Genomic DNA, 24537 nt, shown 5'->3' on the forward strand with positions numbered 1-24537 from the left:
TGTTAGCTAAACAAACACTAACTGTATGGTATCTGTTAGCTACCAAACACTAACTGTATGGTATCTGTTAGCTACCAAACACTAACTGTATGGTATCTGTTAGCTACCAAACACTAACTGTATGGTATCTGTTAGCTACCAAACACTAACTGTATGGTATCTGTTAGCTACCAAACACTAACTGTATGGTATCTGTTAGCTACCAAACACTAACTGTATGGTATCTGTTAGCTACCAAACACTAACTGTATGGTATCTATCTGTTAGCTACCAAACACTAACTGTATGGTATCTGTTAGCTACCAAACACTAACTCTATGGTATCTGTTAGCTACCAAACACTAACTGTATGGTATCTAACTGTTAGCTAAACAAACACTAACTGTATGGTATCTGTTAGCTACCAAACACTAACTGTATGGTATCTGTTAGCTACCAAACACTAACTCTATGGTATCTGTTAGCTACCAAACACTAACTGTATGGTATCTGTTAGCTACCAAACACTAACTGTATGGTATCTGTTAGCTACCAAACACTAACTGTATGGTATCTGTTAGCTACCAAACACTAACTGTATGGTATCTGTTAGTTAAGCAAACACTAACTGTATGGTATCTATCTGTTAGCTAAACAAACACTAACTGTATGGTATCTGTTAGTTAAGCAAACACTAACTGTATGGTATCTATCTGTTAGCTAAACAAACACTAACTGTATGGTATCTAACTGTTAGCTAAACAAACACTAACGATATGGTATCTGTTATTTAAACAAACACTAACTGTATGGTATCTGTTAGCTAAACAAACACTAACTGTATGGTATATATCTGTTAGCTAAACAAACACTAACTGTATGGTATCTGTTAGCTAAACAAACACTAACTGTATGGTATCTGTTAGCTAAACAATCTCCACCAGGCACAGCCAGAAGAGGACTGGCCACCCCTCATAGCCTGGTTCCTCTCTAGATTTATAATCCCCACCAGGCACAGCCAAAATAGGACTGGTCACCACTCATAGCCTGGTTCCTCTCTAGGTGTTGGCCTTTCTAGTGAGTTTTTCCTAGCCACCGTGCTTCTACACCTGCATTGCTTGCTGTTTGGGGGTTTTAGGCTGGGTTTCTGTACAGCACTTTGAGATATCAGCTGATGTACAAAGGGCTATATAAATACATTTGATTTGATTTAAAATACATGTTTTGTTACACCCGTGGTATACGGCCTCATATACAACGGCTGTCAGCCAATCAGCATTCATGGCTCAAACCACCCAGGTTAAGATACACTATAACCAAATGGCTCCTTTTCCCTAGAGGAAAGTAGTGCACTATATAGGAGATAGGGTCTCATTTAGGATGCAACCTAGGCTTCGTGACATGTGATCGCTGGCTGCAATGTGTGCATTCTGTGACATGTTGACATATTTTCTCTCTGCATTAATATGGATATTGATTAATTACTCATATTATCCTGGTGAACCCGAAATGGATTATTCTGCCTGTCATGAAGGGTGATAAAAGACCATGATCAAAACAAGACATCAATTAGAATAAACTAAATTCATTAAACAGTCTTCTGTGATCATGTGTTTATATTCTAAAATTGGCGTGCTGAACAAGCTAATATAGTAACCAATCGGACATAACGGAGGCCTGTGTAGCATTACGGAGGCCTGTGTAGCGTAACGGAGGCCTGTGTAGCATTACGGAGGCCTGTGTAGCATTACGGAGGCCTGTGTAGCGTAACGGAGACCTGTGTATCATTACGGAGGCCTGTGTAGCGTAACGGAGGCCTGTGTAGCGTAAAGGAGGCCTGTGTAGCAGTACGGAGGCCTGTGTAGCGTAACGGAGGCCTGTGTAGCGTAACGGAGGCCTGTGTAGCGTAAAGGAGGCCTGTGTAGCGTAAAGGAGGCCTGTGTAGCGTAACGGAGACCTGTGTAGCATTACGGAGGCCTGTGTAGCATAGCGAAGGCCTACGTAGCATAGCGAAGGCCTACGTAGCATAGCGAAGGCCTACGGTGCATAGCGAAGGCCTACTTAGCATAGCGAAGCCCTACTTAGCATAGCGAAGGCCTACGTAGCATAGTGAAGCCCTTCTCAGCATAGCAAAGGCCTACGTAGCATAGCAAATGCCTTCTCAGCATAGCAAAGGCCTACGTAGCATAGCGAAAGCATACTTAGCATAGCGAAGGCCTACGTAGCATAGCGAAGGCCTACGTAGCATAGTAAATCTGGTTAGCATGGCTTAATGCCACTCCTATATCCTCAATCACAGCTAGGTATTCACTAAATGGCTCTCACCAATCCAGCCACTTCAGACCTATGAATACATAATATAGGAATGGAGTAATCAAATCAAATCAAATCAATTTTATTTATATAGCCCTTCGTACATCAGCTAATATCTCAAAGTGCTGTACAGAAACCCAGCCTAAAACCCCAAACAGCAAACAATGCAGGTGTAGAAGCAGGTGTATAATCAACAATGTACATTTCAAGTTTTGAAACAGGGATCCTAGGTCTACTGCCTGCCAGTTAGTGCCAGACAACTATCAATGTCGAGGTGTCTTTGCAATGCCAGAAGCCCCCCCCCAAAAAAAAAATTCAAGATGACATTTGTCAGATGCTTATTCTCCCGACGCGGTGTCTGAACTGGCGAGGAGAGCTAGTGTTAGGTGTCATTAAGCCCTTGTTTTGAGTGATGGGCTCTCCTAGCCGGTGTGTAAATGACTCCAGTCACAACGTTAGCCCTCTGAGTAAGAAGCTCCGGAGAGCACATTACAGTCTAAAAGAACAGAAAACGTTGGAAAACAAATCGGCCGATACATCATCGCCGGAGGTTAATTAGATGCTATTATGTAATCTATCAGTGTGTAAAAAAATATATATATCATTATGCTTCAGTCAGACACCACCCTTTTATCTAAATTTCCAGGGCGTTGTTGTCACTTTGTAAAGTTGTCAGGGAACCCATTAACGTGGTCCTCTCTGCCAAAGTTCTAGAGGGGGGAGCGGGGAACATTTTGTTCTTCATCTCTCTAGATGGCCGGTAAGGTGTTATAAATGTTGTTGAAATGGGCTAACCTCTCGTTCATAGAGAGATGTAGAGAGAGGGAAGGAGAGAGATGAGGGGGAGAGAGAGAGAGGTAGAGAGGGGGGAGAGAGAGAGAGGTAGAGAGAGAGAGAGGTAGAGAAAGAGAGAGGTAGAGAGGGGGAGAGAGGTAGAGAGAGAGGGGGTAGAGAGAGAGAGGGGGTAGAGAGAGAGAGGGGTAGAGAGTGGGGGAGAGAGAGGTAGAGAGAGGGAAGGAGAGAGATGAGGGGGAGAGAGAGAGGTAGAGAGAGGGAAGGAGAGAGATGAGAGAGGTGGAGAGGTAGAGAGTGGGGGAGAGAGATAAGGGGGAGAGAGAGAGAGAGGGGTAGAGAGAGAGAGAGGGGTAGAGAGAGAGGGGTAGAGAGTGGGGGAGAGAGAGGTAGAGAGAGGGAAGGAGAGAGATGAGGGGGAGAGAGAGAGGTAGAGAGAGGGAAGGAGAGAGATGAGAGAGGTAGAGAGGTAGAGAGTGGGGGAGAGAGATAAGGGGGAGAGAGAGGTAGAGAGCGGGAAGGAGAGAGATGAGAGAGGTAGAGAGGTAGAGAGTGGGGGAGAGAGATGAGGGGGAGAGAGAGAGAGGTAGAGAGAGAAGTAGAGAGAGAGAGAGAGAGAGAGAGAGAGAGAGAGAGAGAGAGGTAGAGATCCACTCTATTCACTTTGTATATTATCTACCTCACTTGCTTTGGCAATGTTAACACATGTTTCCCATGCCAATAAAGCCCTTGAATTGAATTGAATTGAGAGAATGGGGGGGGACCTTCACTATTACAGTGAAATGTTTTGTCCAGGAAGTTGTCTAAAAGGGATTTAATTTGTTGTTGACTAATAATGTTTTGGGAGATTTCCACACTATTTCCCTTCTATCTATAGCATTTGTTAATATTATTTGTTTCCTTTGGTTTTAATGCAAATTTGAGGGACACAGAGAGAGACACAGAGAGAGAGAGAGAGAGAGAGAGAGAGAGAGAGAGAGAGAGAGAGAGAGAGAGAGAGAGAGAGAGAGAGAGAGAGAGAGAGAGAGAGAGAGAGAGAGAGAGAGAGAGAGAGAGAGAGAGAGAGAGAGAGAGAGAGAGAGAGAGAGAGACAGAGAGAGACAGAGAGACAGAGAGACAGAGAGAGAGAGAGAGAGAGAGAGAGAGAGAGAGAGAGAGAGAGAGACAGAGAGAGAGAGAGAGAGAGAGAGAGAGAGAGAGAGAGAGAGAGAGAGAGAGAGAGAGAGAGAGAGATGGTTTCTTTCTTTTTCATTACGTCATTGTATGCATTTGTTCAGTGGACCCTGCTGTGTGAAAGCATAAATGAACCAAGACCCAAGGCTTTATAATCGGCTTCACATGGATACACCTTGCAGAATAGATCTCAATGAGTTTGAAAGAGAGGTCTCAAAAGGAGCATAGTGGGTTCAAACGGTGTGTGACTTGATTTCATGTGTGTGTGTGTGTGTGTGTGTGTGTGTGTGTGTGTGTGTGTGTGTGTGTGTGTGTGTGTGTGTGTGTGTGTGTGTGTGTGTGTGTGTGTGTGTGTGTGTGTGTGTGTGTGTGTGTGTGTGTGTGTGTTTCAGTTAGCAGATCTCTGTCATGTTTGTCATTTATTATCATGTCTTGTCCCTGTGCTCCCCATGCTATTCGTTTCCCTCTGCTGGTCTTATTTGGTTCTTTCCCTCCTATCCCTCTCTCTCCCCCTCCCTCTCTCACTCTCTCGCTCTCTCTTCTCTCTATCGTTCCGTTCCTGCTCCCAGCTGTTCCTATTCCCCTAATCATCATTTAGTCTTCCCACACCTGTTCCCGATCCTTTCCCTGATTAGACTCCCTATTTATTCCTTTGTGATCCGTTCCTGTTCCATCGGTTCCTTGTTTTGTATTCCATGCTGTAATTGCGTTTCGCCCTGTCCTGTCGTGTTTTATGATTGTGTATCACCCTGTCCTGTCGTGTTTTGTGCCTTCTTCAGACGCTGAGTTTGAGCAGGTGTCTCAGTTGACATAGTGGGTTCAAACGGTGTGTGACCTGCAGTCTGTGTGTGCTTCTCCAGTTGTTTTCCCCTCTACTATCTAGAGGATTTCAGTTATTCGGTTTTGAGCATTAATAAACTCTGTTTCTGTTAAGTCGCGTTTGGGTCCTCCTTCACCTGCATAACAATCTCAGCCCAATTTAACAGTTATGTGAGATTCTGGAGTGGTGGTTTCCACCACCATCAGCAAACACCAAGTTCTGCAACTGTCCCAATATTAGAAGGTTTCCCAGAAATCCCTGTTGGAGGATTACGTCCAATGTGTTGCTTCTCTTCAGTCAAGCCTCTGTGCTGATTCGCTCTTGGAGATACTATACACTGTGCAGCGAGAGTCTCTCTGAAGGACTGTGATGATGTCATCCTCATCCCGTATCTTGTCCAATGAGAGTCTCTCTGAAGGTCTGTGATGATGTCATCCTCATCCCGTATCTTGTCCAATGAGAGTCTCTCTGAAGGACTGTGATGATGTCATCCTCATCCCGTATCTTGTCCAATGAGAGTCTCTCTGAAGGTCTGTGATGATGTCATCCTCATCCCGTATCTTGTCCAATGAGAGTCTCTCTGAAGGTCTGTGATGTCTTCAGGGTAAACATACACATAGTAAGGATCATCAACGGTTTCATAGACATAAGGTATCAGGTGTTATTTGTTAAATGCTTCGTAGACAACAGGTGTAGACTAACAGTGAAATACTTCCCTTACCTGGCCCTTCCCCAGCCATTTTATTGGCTCCTGACCATTATTGCTATTTTTGTGTTGATCGTATCTTTTGGGATTTTTGATACATGTGTTTTCATCTTCGTTTTCTATGACGAAAAGAGCTTCTGGATATCAGAACAGGGATCACTGAACCTCTAGACATCAGAACAGAGATCACTAACCTCCTGAACATCAGAACAGAGATCACTAACCCTCTAGACATCAGAACAGAGATCACTAACCCTCTAGACATCAGAACAGAGATCACTAACCCTCTAGACATCAGAACAGAGATCACTAACCCTCTAGACATCAGAACAGAGATCACTAACCCTCTAGACATCAGAACAGGGATCACTGAACCTCTAGACATCAGAACAGAGATCACTAACCTCCTGAACATCAGAACAGAGATCACTAACCTCCTGGACATCAGAACAGAGATCACTAACCCTCTAGACATCAGAACAGAGATCACTAACCCTCTAGACATCAGAACAGCGATCACTAACCCTCTAGACATCAGAACAGAGATCACTAACCCTCTAGACATCAGAACAGCGATCACTAACCCTCTAGACATCAGAACAGAGATCACTAACCCTCTAGACATCAGAACAGAGATCACTAACCTTCTAGACATCAGAACAGAGATCACTAACCTCCTGAACATCAGAACAGAGATCACTAACCCTCTAGACATCAGAACAGAGATCACTAACCCTCTAGACATCAGAACAGCGATCACTAACCCTCTAGACATCAGAACAGAGATCACTAACCTCCTGAACATCAGAACAGAGATCACTAACCCTCTAGACATCAGAACAGAGATCACTAACCTCCTAGACATCAGAACAGAGATCACTAACCCTCTAGACATCAGAACAGCGATCACTAACCCTCTAGACATCAGAACAGAGATCACTAACCCTCTAGACATCAGAACAGAGATCACTAACCCTCTAGACATCAGAACAGAGATCACTAACCCTCTAGACATCAGAACAGGGATCACTGAACCTCTAGACATCAGAACAGAGATCACTAACCTCCTGAACATCAGAACAGAGATCACTAACCTCCTGGACATCAGAACAGAGATCACTAACCCTCTAGACATCAGAACAGAGATCACTAACCCTCTAGACATCAGAACAGATCACTAACCCTCTAGACATCAGAACAGAGATCACTAACCCTCTAGACATCAGAACAGCGATCACTAACCCTCTAGACATCAGAACAGAGATCACTAACCCTCTAGACATCAGAACAGAGATCACTAACCCTCTAGACATCAGAACAGAGATCACTAACCTCCTGAACATCAGAACAGAGATCACTAACCCTCTGACATCAGAACAGAGATCACTAACCCTCTAGACATCAGAACAGAGATCACTAACCCTCTAGACATCAGAACAGAGATCACTAACCTCCTGAACATCAGAACATCAGAACAGAGATCACTAACCCTCTAGACATCAGAACAGAGATCACTAACCTCCTAGACATCAGAACAGAGATCACTAACCCTCTAGACATCAGAACAGAGATCACTAACCCTCTAGACATCAGAACAGAGATCACTAACCCTCTAGACATCAGAACAGAGATCACTAACCTCCTGAACATCAGAACAGAGATCACTAACCCTCTAGACATCAGAACAGAGATCACTAACCCTCTAGACATCAGAACAGCGATCACTAACCCTCTAGACATCAGAACAGAGATCACTAACCCTCTAGACATCAGAACAGAGATCACTAACCCTCTAGACATCAGAACAGAGATCACTAACCCTCTAGACATCAGAACAGAACAGATCACTAACCTTCTAGACATCAGAACAGAGATCACTAACCTCCTGAACATCAGAACAGAGATCACTAACCCTCTAGACATCAGAACAGAGATCACTAACCCTCTAGACATCAGAACAGCGATCACTAACCCTCTAGACATCAGAACAGAGATCACTAACCTCCTGAACATCAGAACAGAGATCACTAACCCTCTAGACATCAGAACAGAGATCACTAACCTCCTAGACATCAGAACAGAGATCACTAACCCTCTAGACATCAGAACAGAGATCACTAACCCTCTAGACATCAGAACAGAGATCACTAACCCTCTAGACATCAGAACAGAGATCACTAACCCTCTAGACATCAGAACAGAGATCACTAATATCCTGAACATCAGAACAGAGATCACTAACCCTCTAGACATCAGAACAGAGATCACTAACCTCCTGAACATCAGAACAGAGATCACTAACCTCCTGAACATCAGAACAGAGATCACTAACCCTCTAGACATCAGAACAGAGATCACTAACCCTCTAGACATCAGAACAGCGATCACTAACCCTCTAGACATCAGAACAGAGATCAGTAACCCTCTAGACATCAGAACAGAGATCACTAACCCTCTAGACATCAGAACAGAGATCACTAACCTCCTGAACATCAGAACAGAGATCACTAACCTCCTGAACATCAGAACAGAGATCACTAAACTCCTAGACATCAGATCAGAGATCACTAACCCTCTAGACATCAGAACAGAGATCACTAACCTCCTAGACATCAGAACAGCGATCACTAACCCTCTAGACATCAGAACAGAGATCACTAACCTCCTGAACATCAGAACAGAGATCACTAACCTCCTGAACATCAGAACAGAGATCACTAAACTCCTAGACATCAGATCAGAGATCACTAACCTCCTAGACATCAGGACAGAGATCACTAACCTCCTAGACATCAGAACAGAGATCACTAACCTTCTAGATATCAGAACAGCGATCACTAACCTCCTGGACATCAGAACAGCGATCACTAACCTCCTAGACATCAGAACAGTGACCACTAACCTCCTAGACATCAGAACAGAGATCACTAACCTAGACATCAGAACAGAGATCACTAACCTCCTAGACATCAGAACAGCGATCACTAACCTCCTGGACATCAGAACAGAGATCACTAACCTCCTGGACATCAGAACAGCAATCACTAACCTTCTAGACATCAGAACAGCAATCACTAACCTTCTAGACATCAGAACAGAGATCACTAACCTCCTAGACATCAGAACAGAGATCACTAACCCTCTAGACATCAGAACAGAGATCACTAACCTCCTACACATCAGAACAGAGATCACTAACCTCCTAGACATCAGAACAGAGATCACTAACCTCCTAGACATCAGAACAGAGATCACTAACCTCCTAGACATCAGAACAGAGATCACTAACCTTGATTTGGATGAGGATTTTAAGGCGTTGACGGCAAAGGACATACTACTCATCCCAGACCAGGCCCAAATCTCAGACCAGGCCCAAATCCCAGACCAGGCCCAAATCTCAGACCAGGCCCAATTCCCAGACCAGGCCCAAATCCCAGACCAGGCCCAATTCCCAGACCAGGCCCAAATCCCAGACCAGGCCCAAATCCCTGACCAGGCCCAATTCCCAGACCAGGCCCAAGTCCCAGACCAGGCCCAAATCCCAGACCATGCCCAAATCCCAGACCAGGCCCAAATCCCAGACCAGGCCCAAGTCCCAGACCAGGCCCAAATCCCAGACCAGGCCCAAATCCCAGACCAGGCCCAAATCCCAGACCAGGCCCAATTCCCAGACCAGGCCCAAATCCCAGACACTTGAAAAAGGAAAGAGGCGGTATTGTAGAGATGGGATATCTGACAAAACAACGCCGGCGAGTTGATAAACTGCCTCTACCCTCCGTTCTATTGGCAAACGTGGAATTACTGGAGACTGTCTTATTTTTCTCTGAATTTGTGGCTGATTCAAGTACATGGAAAATATAAATCTAGCTGTTTTTTTTCTCCGTCAGCTGGAAAGAAGTGCAGTTATGTCTAATATTTAAGGAAGACTAAGGGATCTGCTTGCCTGAGATAGAATACCTCAAGATAACTTTAATAGTGTGTTCTACAGATTTTAATCTCAATTTTTCATTGCTGTCTATTTACCACCACAAACTGATTAACTAAGACCAGACTCAACCATCTGTACAGGGACATAAGTAAGAACATGCTCATCCGGACGTAGCACTCCTAGTGGCCGGTGATTTTAATGCACAAATCTGTTTTACTTAAATTCTACCAGCACGTCAACTGTCACCAGGCGAAAAAAACTCGACAGCAGTTTTACTCCACACACATACAAAGCTCTCCCTCATCCTCCATTTACCCAATCTGAACTCTATCCTCCTAATTCCAGCCACCCAAGTTATAGACTGCTCTCTCTGCTACCGCACAGCCTGGGGCGGCAGGTAGCCTAGTGGTTAGAGCAGGTAGCCTAGTGGATAGAGGCAGGTAGCCTAGTGGTTAGAGCAGGTAGCCTAGTGGTTAGAGCAGGTAGTCTAGTGGTTAGAGCAGGTAGTCTAGTGGTTAGAGGCAGGTAGTCTAGTGGTTAGAGCAGGTAGTCTAGTGGTTAGAGCAGGTAGCCTAGTGGTTAGAGCAGGTAGTCCTAGTGGTTAGAGCAGGTAGTCGTGGTTAGGGTTAGCAGGTCTAGTGGTTAGAGCAGGTAGCCTAGTGGTTAGAGCAGGTAGTCTAGTGGTTAGAGCAGGTAGCCTAGTGGTTAGAGCAGGTAGTCTAGTGGTTAGAGCAGGTAGTCTAGTGGTTAGAGCAGGTAGTCTAGTGGTTAGAGGCAGGTAGTCTAGTGGTTAGAGGCAGGTAGTCTAGTGGTTAGAGCAGGTAGCACGGAATGGGCACGGAAACAAAAAGTGTTTCAAAAATCATCAAAGACTAATTATTTCAACCAAAAGCATTTCATAAAGACATTTATAGTACGACATTATGGGGAAAGGGAATGAGAGGGCTACTTACAGTGTTGGGAAGGGATCACAGCAGTGACTGAATGAGGGTATGAGGCATGAGTTTGAGGTGTTCAGAGGCTTGACTTCAGTGCAGGACAGGACTTGACAAGACAACAAAAGAACAACGCAACACAGTTAGAAAATAGAGAATGAGTCAGTTCAAGGAGTTAAATGTTTTAATAACGTGATTAATTCTACATACAGTAATGAGGGAACATTGACAGGTGTACAGGGATTGGAAGGGAAACAGTCAACGTGCCAGTGGATGAATGGGCACATGAGACGTTGTGGCTTCAGTTCACGTCAGGAGAGAGTTGACGATGGCAGTGGAGTGGAGTAGTCATCACCTCTTAAATCAGGGAACACGAGGGGTCTTAGCTGTAAGTACAAATAGCAGATACATTCCATTACAGCTGCGCCGTCGCAGCTTTTGGACAATGAGTTCTATGAACTTCTATGAAGTTAATCCATTCAGACATCTCAAAATGCCTAAAGGCAAACAGACTGGTGGCACCGTAGGTCCCAGAGTGGTCAGACTGGTGGTAGGTCCCAGAGTGGTCAGACTGGTGGCACCACAGGTCCCAGAGTGGTCAGACTGGTGGCACCGTAGGTCCCAGAGTGGTCAGACTGGTGGCACCATAGGTCCCAGAGTGGTCAGACTGGTGGCACCATAGGTCCCAGAGTGGTCAGACTGGTGGCACCGTAGGTCCCAGAGTGGTCAGACTGGTGGCACCATAGGTCCCAGAGTGGTCAGACTGGTGGCACCGTAGGTCCCAGAGTGGTCAGACTGTTGGCACCATAGGTCCCAGAGTGGTCAGACTGGTGGCAGGTCCCAGAGCGGTCAGACTGGTGGCACCGTAGGTCCCAGAGTGGTCAGACTCGTGGCACCGTAGGTCCCAGAGTGGTCAGACTGGTGGCACCATAGGTCCCAGAGTGGTCAGACTGGTGGCACCATAGGTCCCGGAGTGGTCAGACTGGTGGCACCATAGGTCCCAGAGTGGTCAGACTGGTGGCAGGTCCCAGAGCGGTCAGACTGGTGGCACCGTAGGTCCCAGAGTGGTCAGACTGGTGGCACCATAGGTCCCAGAGTGGTCAGACTGGTGGCACCATAGGTCCCAGAATGGTCAGACTGGTGGCACCATAGGTCCAAGAGTGGTCAGCCTGGTGGCACTATAGGTCCCAGAGTGGTCAGACTGGTGGCAGGTCCCAGAGTGGTCAGACTGGTGGCACCATAGGTCCCAGAGTGGTCAGACTGGTCAGACTGGTGGCACCATAGGTCAGGTCCCAGAGAGGTCAGACTGGTGGCACCATAGGTCCCAGAGTGGTCAGACTGGTGGCACCATAGGTCCCAGAGTGGTCAGACTGGTGGTAGGTCCCAGAGTGGTCAGACTGGTGGCACCATAGGTCCCAGAGTGGTCAGACTGGTGGCACCATAGGTCCCAGAGAGGTCAGACTGGTGGCACCTCAGGTCCCAGAGTGGTCAGACTGGTGGCACCATAGGTCCCAGAGTGGTCAGACAGGTGGCACCATAGGTCCCAGAGTGGTCAGACTGGTGGCACCATAGGTCCCAGAGTGGTCAGACTGGTGGCAGGTCCCAGAGTGGTCAGACTGGTGGCACCTCAGGTCCCAGAGTGGTCAGACTGGTCAGACTGGTGGCACCATAGGTCCCAGAGAGGTCAGACTGGTGGTAGGTCCAAGAGTGGTCAGACTGGTGGCACCATAGATCCTAGAGCGGTCAGACTGGTGGCACCATAGGTCCCAGAGTGGTCAGACTGGTGGCACCATAGGTCCCAGAGTGGTCAGACTGGTGGCAGGTCCCAGAGTGGTCAGACTGGTGGCACCTCAGGTCCCAGAGTGGTCAGACTGGTCAGACTGGTGGCACCATAGGTCCCAGAGAGGTCAGACTGGTGGTAGGTCCAAGAGTGGTCAGACTGGTGGCACCATAGATCCTAGAGCGGTCAGACTGGTGGCACCATAGGTCCCAGAGTGGTCAGACTGGTGGTAGGTCCCAGAGTGGTCAGACTGGTGGCACCGTAGGTCCCAGAGTGGTCAGACTGGTGGCACCGTAGGTCCCAGAGTGGTCAGACTGGTGGCACCATAGGTCCCAGAGTGGTCAGACTAGTGGCACCATAGGTCCCAGAGTGGTCAGACTGGTGGCACCATAGGTCCCAGAGTGGTCAGACTGGTGGCAGGTCCCAGAGCGGTCAGACTGGTGGCACCGTAGGTCCCAGAGTGGTCAGACTGGTGGCACCATAGGTCCCAGAGTGGTCAGACTGGTGGCACCATAGGTCCCAGAATGGTCAGACTGTTGGCACCATAGGTCCCAGAGTGGTCAGACTGGTGGCACCATAGGTCCCAGAGTGGTCAGACTGGTCAGACTGGTGGCACCATAGGTCCCAGAGAGATCAGACTGGTGGCACCATAGGTCCCAGAGTGGTCAGACTGGTGGCACCATAGGTCCCAGAGTGGTCAGACTGGTGGTAGGTCCCAGAGTGGTCAGACTGGTGGCACCATAGGTCCCAGAGTGGTCAGACTGGTGGCACCATAGGTCCCAGAGAGGTCAGACTGGTGGCACCTCAGGTCCCAGAGTGGTCAGACTGGTCAGACTGGTGGCACCATAGGTCCCAGAGTGGTCAGACAGGTGGCACCATAGGTCCCAGAGTGGTCAGACTGGTGGCACCATAGATCCCAGAGTGGTCAGACTGGTGGCAGGTCCCAGAGTGGTCAGACTGGTGGCACCTCAGGTCCCAGAGTGGTCAGACTGGTCAGACTGGTGGCACCATAGGTCCCAGAGAGGTCAGACTGGTGGTAGGTCCAAGAGTGGTCAGACTGGTGGCACCATAGATCCTAGAGCGGTCAGACTGGTGGCACCATAGGTCCCAGAGTGGTCAGACTGGTGGTAGGTCCAAGAGTGGTCAGACTGGTGGCACCATAGGTCCCAGAGTGGTCAGACTGGTGGCACTTCAGGTCCCACAGTGGTCAGACTGGTCAGACTGGTGGCACCATAGGTCCCAGAGTGGTCAGACTGGTGGCACCATAGGTCCCAGAGTGGTCAGACTAGTGGCACCGTAGGTCCCAGAGCGGTCAGACTGGTGGCACCGTAGGTCCCAGAGTGGTCAGACTGGTGGCACCATAGGTCCCAGAGTGGTCAGACTGGTGGCCCCGTAGGTCCCAGAGAGGTCAGACTGGTGGCAGGTCCCAGACTGGTCAGACTGGTGGCAGGTCCCAGAGTGGTCAGACTGGTCAGACTGGTGGTACCATAGGTCCCAGAGTGGTCAGACTGGTGGTAGGTCCAAGAGTGGTCAGACTGGTGGCACCATAGATCCTAGAGCGGTCAGACTGGTGGCACCATAGGTCCCAGAGTGGTCAGACTGGTCAGACTGGTGGCACCATAGGTCCCAGAGTGGTCAGACTGGTGGCACCATAGGTCCCAGAGTGGTCAGACTGGTCAGACTGGTGGCACTTCAGGTCCCAGAGTGGTCAGACTGGTCAGACTGGTTGCACCATAGGTCCAGAGTGGTCAGACTGGTCAGACTGGTGGCACCATAGGTCCCAGAGTGGTCAGACTGGTGGCACCATAGGTCCCAGAGCGGTCAGACTGGTGGTAGGACCCAGAGTGGTCAGACTGGTGGTAGGTCCAAGAGTGGTCAGACTGGTGGTAGGACCCAGAGCGGTCAGACTGGTGGTAGGACCCAGAGTGGTTAGACTGGTGGCACCATAGGTCCCAGAGTGGTCAGACTGGTGGCACCATAGGTCCCAGAGTGGTCAGACTGGTCAGACTGGTGGCACCATACGTCCCAGAGTGGTCAGACTGGTGGCACCATAGGTCCCAGAGTGGTCAGACTGGTCAGACTGGTGGCACTTCAGGTCCCAGAGTGGTCAGACTGGTCAGACTGGTGGCACCATAGGTCCCAGAGCAGTCAGACTGGTGGCAGGTCTCAGAGTGGTCAGACTGGTGGCACCATAGGTCCCAGAGTGGTCAGACTGGTCAGACTGGTGGCACCATAGGTCCCAGAGAGGTCAGACTGGTGGTAGGTCCAAGAGTGGTCAGACTGGTGGCACCATAGATCCTAGAGCGGTCAGACTGGTGGCACCATAGGTCCCAGAGTGGTCAGACTGGTGGTAGGTCCAAGAGTGGTCAGACTGGTGGCACCATAGGTCCCAGAGTGGTCAGACTGGTGGCACTTCAGGTCCCACAGTGGTCAGACTGGTCAGACTGGTGGCACCATAGGTCCCAGAGTGGTCAGACTGGTGGCACCATAGGTCCCAGAGTGGTCAGACTAGTGGCACCGTAGGTCCCAGAGCGGTCAGACTGGTGGCACCGTAGGTCCCAGAGTGGTCAGACTGGTGGCACCATAGGTCCCAGAGTGGTCAGACTGGTGGCCCCGTAGGTCCCAGAGAGGTCAGACTGGTGGCAGGTCCCAGACTGGTCAGACTGGTGGCAGGTCCCAGAGTGGTCAGACTGGTCAGACTGGTGGTACCATAGGTCCCAGAGTGGTCAGACTGGTGGTAGGTCCAAGAGTGGTCAGACTGGTGGCACCATAGATCCTAGAGCGGTCAGACTGGTGGCACCATAGGTCCCAGAGTGGTCAGACTGGTCAGACTGGTGGCACCATAGGTCCCAGAGTGGTCAGACTGGTGGCACCATAGGTCCCAGAGTGGTCAGACTGGTCAGACTGGTGGCACTTCAGGTCCCAGAGTGGTCAGACTGGTCAGACTGGTGGCACCATATGTCCAAGAGCGGTTAGACTTGTGGCACCATAGGTCCTAGAGTGGTCAGACTGGTCAGACTGGTTGCACCATAGGTCCCAGAGTGGTCAGACTGGTCAGAATGGTGGCACCATAGGTCCCAGAGTGGTCAGACTGGTGGCACCATAGGTCCCAGAGCGGTCAGACTGGTGGTAGGACCCAGTGTGGTCAGACTGGTGGTAGGTCCAAGAGTGGTCAGACTGGTGGTAGGACCCAGAGCGGTCAGACTGGTGGTAGGACCCAGAGTGGTTAGACTGGTGGCACCATAGGTCCCAGAGTGGTCAGACTGGTGGCACCATAGGTCCCAGAGTGGTCAGACTGGTCAGACTGGTGGCACCATACGTCCCAGAGTGGTCAGACTGGTGGCACCATAGGTCCCAGAGTGGTCAGACTGGTCAGACTGGTGGCACTTCAGGTCCCAGAGTGGTCAGACTGGTCAGACTGGTGGCACCATAGGTCCCAGAGCAGTCAGACTGGTGGCAGGTCTCAGAGTGGTCAGACTGGTGGCACCATAGGTCCCAGAGTGGTCAGACTGTTGGCACCGTAGGTCCCAGAGTGGTCAGACTGGTGGCACCATATGTCCCAGAGTGGTCAGACTGGTGGCACCATATGTCCCAGAGTGGTCAGACTGGTGGCACCATAGGTCCCAGAGTGGTCAGACTGGTGGTAGGTCCCAGAGTGGTCAGACTGGTGGTAGGTCCCAGAGTGGTCAGACTGGTGGCACCATAGGTCCCAGAGTGGTCAGACTGGTGGCACCATAGGTCCCAGAGAGGTCAGACTGGTCAGACTGGTGGCACCGTAGGTCTCAGAGTGGTCAGACTGGTGGCACCGGAGGTCCCAGAGTGGTCAGACTGGTGGCACCATAGGTCCCTGAGTGGTCAGACTGGTGGCACCTCAGGTCCCAGAGTGGTCAGACTGGTGGCACCATAGGTCCCAGAGTGGTCAGACTGGTCAGACTGGAGGCACCATAGGTCCCAGAGTGGTCAGACTGGTGGCAGGTCCCAGAGTGGTCAGACTCGTGACACCATAGGTCCCAGAGTGGTCAGACTGGTGGCAGGTCCCAGAGTGGTCAGACTGGTGACACCATAGGTCCCAGAGTGGTCAGACTGGTCATACTGGAGGCACCATAGGTCCCAGAGAGGTCAGCCTGGTGACACCATAGGTCCCAGAGTGGTCAGACTGGTGACACCATAGGTCCCAGAGAGGTCAGACTGGTGACACCATAGGTCCCAGAGTGGTCAGACTGGTCAGACTGGTGGCACCATAGGTCCCAGAGTGGTCAGACTGGTGGCCGGTCCCAGAGCGGTCAGACTGGTCAGACTGGTGGCACCATAGGTACTTTTAAACCAATGGAAAGGGGATGTGATTGAGTAATGTGGGTTCGATTCCCGGGACCACCCATACGTAGAATGTATGCACACATGACTGTAAGTCGCTTTGGATAAAAGCGTCTGCTAAATGGCATATATTATATTATTATTAAATGAATGGAAACAGGAGGAGGTGTGTCTTCAGATTGATGACTGATTGGGGAATGATGATTGCCACCTGTGAGGGGAGAAGGAGAGAAAATAAATACACACACACACACACACACACACACACACACACACACACACACACACACACACACACACACACACACACACACACACACACACACACACACACACACACACACACACACACACACACAGATACCGGTATCTGGAACATAGGCCTATAGTTGGGCATTGAAAAACATAATCCATTCTTTGGCTAATTAAATCTCTCTCTCCCGCCTTGACCAATGACACAAAAGAGATGAGATAGAGATTAAAAAGTAATGACCTCAATGTAGATACACTAGTTGATGCAGAAAATAGGCCATACATTCTCGACAAATGGCACGCTGTGAGATGTGTTAAAACACTCAACATAGATGTTATCTGTAAAACGGTAAAAATATGCTCATGATTGGTACTGTACGTGTAAAACAATGGAAGCAGACTGCATCTTACTCTACAGTTCATTACTATCTCCTTTCTTTAACAAAAGGTCAAGCCTTCCTCAGTAACCACCAATTTAAAAGCAATCAATACACTTCCTTTGTGTATTTTTTAAGGGAATAAGAGCTGTGCTGAATTAGAAACTCTGACAATGAGACTCAGCCACCAAATTGAGTCTCTGTTGTAAAGAACAAAGTGCACAATGTCGGTCGGCCCTTTTCTTGTCTGAATGGCCAGTAAATTCCCCAACAAAACACTCCTTTCCTTCTTATTGGCCTCATTGCGTTGCAATAATCTTAAACGGCATCCCAAATGGCAACCTATTAATAGAATAACTATCTTCAAAGTAACGGCTCGGGACGTCGGGTTTGAAATTAAAGCTTCCCTATATGAGGATCATCCCAAATGGCAACCGATTCCCTACAACAGTATCATCCCACATGGCAACCTATTCCCTACAACAGTATCATCCCACATGGCAACCTATTCCCTACAACAGTATCATCCCACATGGCAACCTATTCCCTACAACAGTATCATCCCACATGGCAACCTATTCCCTACAACAGTATCATCCCACATGGCAACCTATTCCCTACAACAGTATCATCCCACATGGCAACCTATTCCCTACAACAGTATCATCCCACATGGCAACCTATTCCCTACAACAGTATCATCCCACATGGCAACCTATTCCCTACAACAGTATCATCCCACATGGCAACCTATTCCCTACAACAGTATCATCCCACATGGCAACCTATTCCCTACAACAGTATCATCCCACATGGCAACCTATTCCCTACAACAGTATCAGGATCATCAATTACATTCAGTCGTGGGTAGATTTTTTTTTCTTGTTCGCGGAGGTTCGGGGCAAATTGGCAAATTGACCGCAAGAATCTCAAACAGATATGATATTTGACTAAAACAAAATGATTTCAAACCTTGACTACATTTGTCTACGATCGTGTGCCTGTCTACTATACGTGGGGATACTTAAGAACAGATTTCTATAAATTATAAATAATAATAAATAAATTATATAAATCAATTGGAGCTGATTTCCTGGTGTTTTTAAGGTATTTTATTTCCAACAAAGAACAAAAAAGCGAATAAACTAAATATATATATATATATATAGCAAAACTGAGCAAACTGTCAAATAAAACCATCCGTGGGAATCCCTGCCCCATAATGCACTACTTTAGACCAGGACCCAGGGAACAGGGTGCTATTAAGACTGTAAGAGTTCTCGTCCTCCTCTACTGAGGAGGAGTAGCGAGAAGGATCGGAGGACCAATGCGCAGCGTGGTAAGTGTCCATAATGTTTAGAATAAGATAGAAACTGAGGAGGAGTAGCGAGAAGGATCGGAGGACCAATGTGCAGCGTGGTAAGTGTCCATAATGTTTATAATAAGATATAAACTGAGGAGGAGTAGCGAGAAGGATCAGAGGACCAATGCGCAGCGTGGTAAGTGTCCATAATGTTTAGAATAAAGACAATAGAACACTCGAACAAAACAACAAACGATGACGTGAATATACAAAAACCGAGAACAATACCGTCTGGACCAAACACCCACAACCCAAAAAGTGAAACCCAGGCTACCTAAGTATGATTCTCAATCAGGGACAGCGATTGACACCTGCCTCTGATTGAGAACCATACTAGGCCGAACACAGAAATCCCAAATGATAGAAAAACTAACATAGACAACCCACCGAACTCACGCCCTGACCATACTAAAACAAAGATATAATAACAGAACTAAGGTCAGAACGTGACAAGGACCCAGGGAAGAGGGTGCTATTAACGACTCCGACCTAATGTGACTTTGGCCTTGTCAATTCAATTCATTAAAATCCCATTCAATTGACCAATGTCCACTTTCCCTTCACACTTATGTCTTCCACTCTGTTTTTAATCAGTCTTTTCAGGATTTCACCAATTATTTATTTTCAGTTACATTGGTAGCCTACGTTTCAATGTGAACCCTTTACACAGCTTCTCAAACATACAGTGTGTCAGTTTCCAACATGTGCCCTAGATTGTGTGTCCCAGATAGTACCCTATTCCCTATATTGTGCACTACTTTTCACCAGGGCCTTATGAGGAATAGGGTCCAATTTGGGGATGCAAACCTATTTAAAGGCTAGCATACCTACTACATACCTGATGTTTTTTGGGGGGGATAAAATATTGAATGTGGCCTTTACCACCAGAGACCATAGAAACATATTGATGGCACCCAAGATGGCAAATCAGACCAGTCCAAAAATACATCATAAGGAATAAGGTTTTTAAGTGTCTGTTTCTAGGAGATATAAGATAGATGAGGTAATATTTAATTTTTTTGGGACATTTTACCCCATTATGTATTGATGTATATTTGTGACACCAAACTACCTCCATACTTACATTCATTTTGTAAACCGGTCCCGGGTTACATTAACCCTCCTGTTGTGTTCAAGGTCAAATTGGATCGTTTTACAAGTTTTCTCTCTGAAAAATGTAGTTCATTTAATCTGATTGTCATCAGGTTCCATGACTTTGTCCACACAGGGCATCTGAACACACAAAATAGATTTTGATGATTTTCGTTACATTTTGGGTGTTTTATTTAACTTTTGTACACCTGTGTTGTGGATCATTGTTACTCTAACTTCCACGATGCATATAAAGCCCTCTTCCGCCCTCCTTTTGGAAAATGACTCCATTTTGTTGCTCCCAGCCTATAGACAGAAACTAGAACAGGAAGCGCAGGTCCCCAGGTCTGTTCAACGCTGGTCCGACCAATCGGATTCCACGCTTCAAGATTGCTTCGATCACATGGACTGGGATATGTTCCTCATAGCGTCAGACAAAAACATTGATGAATAGCTGATTTGATGAGCGAGTTTATTACCAAGTGCATCGGTGATGTTGTATCCACAGCGTCGATTAAAACATTTCGCAACGTTTCCCCAACCAGAAACCATGGATTGATTCGTGCCAAACTGAAAGCGCAAACCACTGCTTTTAGTCAGGGCAAGGTGACCGGAAACATGACCGAAAACAAACAGTGTAGCTATTCCCTCCGCAAGGTAAGGTTTTATCGGTGGTGACAGTGTTTTCCGAGCCTCAGTGCTGTGGGCAGCTGAAGGAGGTGCTCTTATTCTCCATGGACTTTACAGTGTTTCCGAGCCTCAGTGCTGTGGGCAGCTGAAGGAGGTGCTCTTATTCTCCATGGACTTTACAGTGTTTCCTAGCCTCAGTGTAGTGGGCAGCTGGGAGGAGGTGCTCTTATTCTCCATGGACTTTACAGTGTTTCCTAGCCTCAGTGTAGTGGGCAGCTGGGAGGAGGTGCTCTTATTCTCCATGGACTTTACAGTGTTTCCTAGCCTCAGTGTAGTGGGCAGCTGGGAGGAGGTGCTCTTATTCTCCATGGACTTTACAGTGTTTCCTAGCCTCAGTGCAGTGGGCAGCTGGGAGGTGGTGCTCTTATTCTCCATGGACTTTACAGTGTTTCCTAGCCTCAGTGTAGTGGGCAGCTGGGAGGAGGTGCTCTTATTCTCCATGGACTTTACAGTGTTTCCTAGCCTCAGTGCTGTGGGCAGCTGGGAGGAGAGGCTCTTATTCTCAATGGACTTTACAGTGTTTCCTAGCCTCAGTGCAGTGGGCAGCTGGGAGGTGGTGCTCTTATTCTCCATGGACTACAGTGTCCCAGAACATTTTGGAGTTAGTGCTACAGGATACAAATGTATGTTTGAAAAAGCCGTAGCTTTCCTTACTGACTATGTATATTGGTTCCTGACTTCCCTGTAAAGTCGCATATCACGGGGACTATTCGAAGCAGAACGCCACAGGATGTTTTTGTGCTGGTCAAGGGCAGTCAAGATTGGAGTGAACCAAGGGATATATCTGTTCTTAGTTCTAAATGTTTTGAAAGAATCAGGCCTTCATGGTCAAATTGCTGCAAAGAAACCACTACTAAAGGACAGCAATAAGAAAATACCTACTTGGGCCAAGAAAAATGAGCATTGGACATTAAACTGATGGAAAATTGTCATGTTGTCATTTTGTCTGATGTGTCCAAATGTGAGACTTTTGCTTCCAACCGCTGTAACTTTACGAGATGCAGAGTAGGTGAACGGACGATCTCTGCATGTGTGGTTCCCACCGTGAAGCATGGAGGAGGAGGAGGTGTGATGTCTTTCTGAGACACAGAGTAGGTGAACGGATGATCTCTGCATGTGTGGTTCCCACCGTGAAGCATGGAGGAGGAGGTGTGATGTCTTTCTGAGACACAGAGTAAGTGAACGGATGATCTCTGCATGTGTGGTTCCCACCGTGAAGCATGGAGGAGGAGGTGTGATGGTGTGGGGGTGCTTTGCTGGTGACACTGTCTGTGATTCATTTAGAATTGGTTCAGGGGGACCTCCAGTAGAGGGAATTACATGGAGCCTCGGCCACCAATAGCTGGGGAGTCAGGGAGTGGCGTTCGTTTTGTGCAATGACTGAGACTGTTGGACTGAGATAACTGAGGCTGTGTGTGGCGGGGTAATTATATTACTGTTGATGGTGGACTGTCTGTGTGTGGCATGGTTGGGGGCAGGTCTGGCGTCATCTGTGATTGGGCAGAGGTATTCCAGGAGTGAAAAGATGTTGAACTTTTTTCAGGGGGCTGGAAAGGAGGGGGCTTCCTGTAAAACTGGAGGGTGTATTGCATTGTACTGTGTTGTAGGGTGATTGTGTAGTGTGATTGTGTGGGAGTTGTGCTGGCACGAGATGCTTGTCTTGGCGTGGAGGGGGGGAGGCGGGGGGGGTGTTCACTGTGGTTTTAGTGTAATGAGGATGGCTCATTAAGTCTGTCTCTGTTTCTCTTCCTCTCTCTCTTAATTCAATTCAAAGGTTTTCTTTTGGCATGGGAAACATGTTTACAATGCCACAGTGAGTTAAATAGACTTCCTCCTTTTCTCTCCCTCTTCCTCTGTCTTTCCTTCTCTATCTCTCTCTCTGTCCCCCCTCACTCTCTCCCCCTTTCTCTCCACCCTCTCTTTCCCTCTTGTCATCTCAAGGTAATGTTTGTCAGCCAGTTGTACCAGTCAGTCGTGGCCCTTGTACACAGATTAGGAAGGTAATTAACCTTTTAAAGAGAAGATGATCCTCATTAACTATTTACACCTCTGCAATGGAAGCCACTCACTCCTATACTCCTCCAATCTCCTCTATCACTCCTATACTCCTTTAATCTCCTCTATCACTCCTCTACTCCCCTAATCTCCTCTATCACTCCTATACTCCTCTAATCTCCTCTATCAGTCCTCTACTCCTCTAATCTCCTCTATCACTACCTCTACTCCTCTAATCTCCTCTAATCTCTACCTCTACTCCTCTAATCTCCTCTATCACTACCTCTACTCCTCTAATCTCCTCTATCACTACATCTACTCCTCTAATCTCCTCTATCACTACCTCTACTCCTCTAATCTCCTCTATCACTACCTCTACTCCTATAATCTCCTCTATCACTACCTCTACTCCTCTAATCTCCTCTATCACTCCTATACTCCTCTAATCTCCTCTATCTCTACCTCTAATCTCCGCTACCTGTATCTCACTCCTATAATCTCATCTATCACTCCTCTAATCTCCTCTATCACTCCTCTAATCTCCTCTATCACTACCTCTACTCCTCTACCTGTATCTCGCTCCTCTACTCTCCTCTATCACTCCTCTAATCTCCTCTATCACTCCTCTAATCTCCTCTATCTCCTCTATCACTCCTCTAATCTCCTCTATCACTCCTCTAATCTCCTCTATCACTCCTCTAATCTCCTCTATCTCTGCCTCTATTCCGCTACCTGTATCTTTCGCTATGCTTCGCCATCATCCTGTCTCTCTTTTTCCCTCTCTGACATTGTCAGCCCCAAGGTAGTAACAGAGAAGAGGTTGAGATGAGGATGGAGAAATTAATTAAACAAATACATATATTTTACCTTTATTTAACAACACTATCAACAAGACAGGTCCTACAGGCCCTATTTTCTACCTTCTTAACAACACTATCAACAAGTCAGGTCCTACAGGCCCTAGTTTCTACCTTCTTAACAACACTATCAACAAGGCAGGTTCTACAGGCCCTAGTTTCTACCTTCTTAACAACACTATCAACAAGGCAGGTCCTACAGGCCCTAGTTTCTACCTTCTTATCAACACTATCAACAAGGCAGGTCCTACAGGCCCTAGTTTCTACCTTCTTAACAGCACTGTCAACAAGGCAGATCCTACAGGCCCTAGTTTCTACCTTCTTAACAGCACTGTCAACAAGGCAGATCCTACAGGCCCTAGTTTCTACCTTCTTAACAACACTATCAACAAGGCAGATCCTACAGGCCCTAGTTTCTACCTTCTTAACAACACTATCAACAAGGCAGGTCCTACAGGCCCTAGTTTTGTCGCACCTGGACAACTGTTCAGTCGTGTGGTCAGGTGCTACGAAGAGGGACTAAGGAAAATTGCAATTGGTTCAGAACACGGCAGCACGACTGGCCCTTGGATGTACACAGAGCTAATATTAATAATATGCATGTCAATCTCTCCTGGGTCAAAGTGGAGGAGAGATTGACTTCATCACTACTTGTATTTGTGAGAGGTTTTGACATGTTGAAAGCACCAAGCTGTCTGTTTGAACTATTGGCACACAGCTCAGACACCCAACATACCCCACAGACATGCCACCAGAGGTCTCCTCACAGTCCACAATTCCAGAACAGACTATGGGAGGCGCACACAGTACTACATAGAGCCATGACTACATGGAACTCTATTCCACAGTACTACATAGAGCCATGACTACATGGAACTCTATTCCACAGTACTACATAGAGCCATGACTACATGGAACTCTATTCCATAGTACTACATAGAGCCATGACTACATGGAACTCTATTCCACAGTACTACATAGAGCCATGACTACATGGAACTCTATTCCACAGTACTACATAGAGCCATGACTACATGGAACTCTATTCCACAGTACTACATAGAGCCATGACTACATGGAACTCTATTCCACAGTACTACATAGAGGCATGACTACACAGAATTATATTACTCATCGAGTAACTCATGCAAGCTGTAAAATTAGATTTAAA

This window comes from Oncorhynchus gorbuscha, linkage group LG24, assembly GCF_021184085.1.
Source record: "Oncorhynchus gorbuscha isolate QuinsamMale2020 ecotype Even-year linkage group LG24, OgorEven_v1.0, whole genome shotgun sequence".
Classification (NCBI taxonomy): Eukaryota; Metazoa; Chordata; class Actinopteri; order Salmoniformes; family Salmonidae; genus Oncorhynchus; species Oncorhynchus gorbuscha.